The 4,863-nt window shown below is 50.7% G+C and overlaps 1 protein-coding gene across 1 annotated transcript in view; it reads left to right on the top strand.

The window, feature by feature from the left end:
• Positions 1 to 114: 114 nt before the first annotated feature.
• The window catches only part of LOC104524115 (casein kinase II subunit alpha'), a 27,001-nt gene continuing 22,252 nt past the window's right edge, over positions 115 to 4,863 (top strand). The window contains exon 1 of the mRNA XM_010166882.2: positions 115 to 221. The gene's annotated coding sequence lies outside the window, so the exon portion shown is untranslated. The remainder of the gene's footprint in view (positions 222 to 4,863) is intronic.

The raw sequence follows: 4,863 nt of genomic DNA, 5'->3' as shown, positions 1-4,863 counted from the left end.
TCTGGGGTGTCCCCGGGGGACTGCGGGCGGCCCCCCCCGCCGCCTGCTGCCCTGTCAGTTATTCTCTTCCCCCCCGTCTCCCCCTCTTCTCTCCCCTCGGTGCCCGCAGCAATCAGGACGACTACCAGCTGGTTCGCAAGCTCGGGCGAGGGAAGTACAGCGAGGTGTTTGAGGCCATCAACATCACCAACAACGAGAGGGTCGTCGTGAAGATCCTCAAGGTGAGTGTCCCGTTGATGGTGCAGGGGCTTGCGGTGGCTGGAAGTGAGGGTGAGAGGAGCTGGGTTGCAGGGCCAACCAGGGTGGCCCTGGGTGAAGGGTCTCCTGGCCTGATGAAGGGTCTCCTCCTTCACCCTAAAACTCTTGTATTCTCGTTAGGGACATTGGGACAGCAGGTTTGGAAATGGATTTGGTGTCCCGTGTGCTGTAGCAATGTTTTCATGTCTCCTGTCCAGCATAGCTCTGGACTGGGAACTCTGGAGGAGGAGAACTACAGGTCCTGACGTTTGAACAGCGTTTCATGTGCTGCCTGTGTTTGGTAAATTGTATCTGGCAGTGCCTGTCTAAAACAGCCCAGGAACTGCCATGTCAACAGGAATGCAAAGTCTGGAGGGGAAATCCTTCTGTTAACATCTGGGCAGCTGGCACGTGGCCTTTTCAGAGCTGGGCTGTGGGATGCTCAGCAGTCAAAAAAGCAGGCAAAATTTTATATTCAGTCTTTTAGAAGATCTTACACGAAAAAACAACTTCACCACAGGCAGGCCAGCCAAAAACATCACAGAAACTGAAGGAGACTGAAAGAGGCCATCTGAAGTTTGGCAACATCAGTGACGTGTATTCTGGTGTGTTGGCCCTGGTTGGGGTCAGGCTGTGGGGACCTTCACGCAGCAGTAACAGGTTGTAGTTTGGGTCTGCTGAGCGCAGGGGTTACTGTGTTTGGCGCTGAAGCAGCGTGCTCACAGCGAGCTGTGGGAACTCTCCTAGCAGCAATGTGTATTGGTGATCTGGGGCTAGACAGGGGTGTTAAAAAACCAGAAATGAAAGGTTAGAGTTGTGGTGCTTTTGGTTTTGGCTTGCCTGACACTTGTGGCTGTCACTTGTTGGACCATCAACGCTTGTCACTTGTTCCCCAAGAGCATGTGGGAGCCGGTGTCTGACCATGGATGTTCTAGGAATTTGGGCACATGTTGATCTGCAGCGTGAAGGGAGTCTGAGCTTAACCTGCCCTTGCAACCACTGAGGCCAGCAGCTCCCCAGGACGTGGATCTCTCTGCAAAGCCTTAAGGCTTTGCTGGTTTCACTCCAGTAGTGTGGCTAGCTGTCTCACTGTGTCTTTGCCGAGATCCTCACTTGCTCTCAGTGTCTGCTTCCTTGGGATCTGCCTTGGCTTCCCAGAGAACTGTTCACAGTTTGTCTGGCCAGCACTCCCAGGAGAGGCATGATCTCCTGCCTCGGAGGAGGTACGCACACCCCTGCTTTGGCTCTGGCCAACGTGGTGGCCAGAAGAGCCCCTGTGGCTGGGCCTGATGGCAGGGTAGAGTCATGAGGCTCACATGTCTTCGCCGAGCTGAGTTTCTCTGGCATGATGTTTGGGCTTCCCCTCCCTTCAGATGCTTTATGTATTTTGGGGTTTTTTAAGTAGTGGGAGGTGGGATTTTTTGCTTCAAGGGAGTAGTCAAAGGCAGCCAGTGCAGAGCTGGGTTGTACAGCAAGATGGGGAAACTGTGCACTTCTGCGTGCTGCTCTGGAGCCCCTGATGGTCTCTTCAGGGCTGCTGTGGTTTGTTGAGACCTTAGGACTTGTCCCACATAGAAAGGTACCATGAGGCTAAGAAGAAACTGCAGGGAAAGTCACCAGAAATCTTCTCCTTGCCTCTTCCCAGCTTAAAGAGCCTCCCCTGGAGCAATACTCCTCTCTCTGTGGCAGCAGAACTCTGTCATGTCTGGGGAGCCTGTCAGCATTGGACTGTGAGTCAGCTGGCAAGAGTCATCTGAGGGTGGCTGGGTGCTTCTTCTCCTCGAGGCTTGAGTGTGTTGCCTTAATACCCTCTGAGCAAAGGACTGGATTGTCCCAGATTTGAAGCGGATGGTGTTGCCACCAGTTCCCCTGGCTCCCCCCACTTGCATTAACATGCTCTGCGAGTGAGCAAGGAAAAGCAGAAAGTCCAGATAAATAAAGATGAACTTTTTACTCAGTGGAAAGTGGGTCAGTGAAAAGTGAGTTTCAGGGCACTGTGTTGTGTACGTTATGAAAACCTGTGAAGTGTGGCAATAACATTGCTCTCATCTGGGGAAAGTGCTTCTGGTTTCCTGTAGCTAGACTCAAACTTAATTGCAAATGTAACTGCGTGTACCTACAGCGGAGCCTTAGCGAAGAGCCTGGGTTTCTCTGTTCCTCCTAATTCAGGCTGGATCCTGTGGGGTGGGAAATGCAACCAAAAGTCTTCAGGTGTTTGTGTGGCTCTAAGGATGGGACAAAGGAGAAGACTGTTGCCAGGCAATGGGTGCATCTGTTTATCACAGTTGCTCCTTTCTCTTTGAGGTCTTCAGAGAGGACAGTTTGTGCTGTGTTAGAGTGATTTTTAGCTAGAGTCACTGTATTCATATCTGTACCTCATGGGAGGTGACTGGTGTCTCTTCCCAGCCTTGCTCCTTGAAGCAGCTTATCCTAACTGAGCTCAAGTTAGTGTGTAGCAAGTATTTCCCCTGCTTCTTTTTATCCCCTTCTTTGGCGTTGCGGTGTCTCTTCCCAGCCTTGCTCCTTGAAGCACCTTATCCTAACTGAGCTCAAGTTAGCGTGTAGCAAGTATTTCCCCTGCTTCTTTTTCTCCCCTTCTTTGGCGTTGTGCTACCTGAACATCTTGTACCCTCCTCTAGAGAGGTCAGGAAATTTTACCCTTTCTCTGATGCAGAACTGAGCCACAGAGATTTCCTGTGTGACTTTGGGCAAGTCCCTTAGCCTCAGAAAAGCTAAGACTAGAGCATAGGTCCTAGTCTAGTACTGCATGAAGGAGATAACTGCTCTTCCTCTTCTGTCAGCCACTTGCCTTGTTTGTTTAAGTGCCCTATGAAGACTTCAGCATTGGACAAGGCCAGTGATTGGTATCACAGTGTCCCAGGCCATTTGGTCTTGCATAAAGCAAGATGCCCCATTTCCTTGGCCAGTACCCGGCACTGCCTTTCACTGCTACCCCAAGTGCAGACAGGGCATAATCCTGGGGGAAAATGGGATGTGCTCATTCCACTAATTGTGGTCATAACATGTCAGCAAAGGAGCAGAATTAAGATTATGCAGGTGTCTATAACATTACCATTTCCTGGGTCAAGTGCCTTTCTTTGCAAATACAATGCTCTTAATGTCACTTTTTCCAGGAAAATTCTGCAGGTCGTTTTAAAAAATGCAAACCAAGCAAGCAGGTTGCTTCTCACTCCACTGCAGCAAGATATCAAGGTGTGCCTTGTAGGACAGTGTCTGCAAAACAGTGAGGCAGGAGCCCTGGTTTGCTGCGCAGACACCCCCTGCCAGGTGTCCTCCAAAAGCTTTTGTCTTGAGAAGGAGGCAGAGGGCAACTCCCCATCTCTTCAACTTGTTCAGAAAGCAAAGATTCAGCAAAAAAAAAGCCATGAGGCTGAAGTCACCTTGGTAGGTCGTGGAGGACTCTGCACTGTACTGACCTTCCTGCCCCTCATGGGTAGCAGGGCATGGCGTTAGCCAGCAGCTGTGCTCCTGCAGTCCCCAGCTGGTGTAGGAGGCTCTTACAGGCTTTTTGATCTGGCTGGCCTTGGTACAGCTGTGGACATGCTTTCTGCGTACTTAGGGGAGGGCCAAACCAGGAAAAGGGAATGTGTGAACATGTCCTGTATGTGCTTTTGTGTCTTGCTTAAATTTGATGCTAAGGTTTGACTCCCAGGATGGGCTCTGGCATTCCTCGGCATGTACAAAGGAAGTTTAAGACGTCTTTGTTTCCAGTGAGTCATGTATCGTCTACATCCAATGCAGGTATCTAAAGCACAGCTCTGCTCTTTCATATCTAACCACTCAGATTTAGATTTTTGGTGGGCTGCTGAGGTCAGTCTGCAACCTTTGTGCTATCTCTGATGAGTTTCTCATTTCACTTTTCTGCTCATGCAGCTCCAAAGTGTCTGCCAGGCTCCTTGTGTGCCTTCAAAGTGAATCCTCCATTCTGGGGTATCTGTGTTCCTGGGGCATGTGAACAGCGTTGCAAGTTGCCACTCTAAAAGCCAAAGATAAACTTCTGACATCGCTTCTGACTTCTGCAACCTTTGTGCTATCTCTGATGAGTTTCTCATTTCACTTTTCTGCTCATGCAGCTCCAAAGTGTCTGCCAGGCTCCTTGTGTGCCTTCAAAGTGAATCCTCCATTCTGGGGTATCTGTGTTCCTGGGGCATGTGAACAGCGTTGCAAGTTGCCACTCTAAAAGCCAAAGATAAACTTCTGACATCGCTTCTGACTTCTGTGGCTGATTCTTTGCGACAAGAATGCTCCTGTTAAAAGTTACCTGCAGGTCTGGCTGTTGGTGAGCTTCAGCTGTATGGTAGCGTCCTTCACAGCCCAGTCCACCAGTACCACCCTGCAGAGAAAGACCTGGGAGTGCTGGTGGGTGACCAGTTGACCATGAGCCAGCAATGGGCCCTTGTGGCCAAGGCCAGTGGTCTCCTGGAGGGCATGAAGAAGAGTGTGGCCAGCAGGTCAAGAGAGGTTCTCCCCCCCCTCTACTCTGCCCCAATGACGCCACATCTGGATATTGTGTCCAGTTCTGGGCCCCACAGTTCAAGAAGGACAGGGATCTTCTGGAGAGAGTCCAGTGGAGGCTACAGAGGGGCTGGAGCATCTTTCTTATGA

Source organism: Antrostomus carolinensis, unplaced genomic scaffold (genome assembly GCF_000700745.2).
Source record: "Antrostomus carolinensis isolate BGI_N321 unplaced genomic scaffold, ASM70074v2 scaffold31574, whole genome shotgun sequence".
NCBI classification, from domain to species: Eukaryota; Metazoa; Chordata; class Aves; order Caprimulgiformes; family Caprimulgidae; genus Antrostomus; species Antrostomus carolinensis.
The sequence above is the reverse complement of the archived record's forward strand: the minus strand, read 5'-3'. Positions and strand labels throughout refer to the sequence as shown.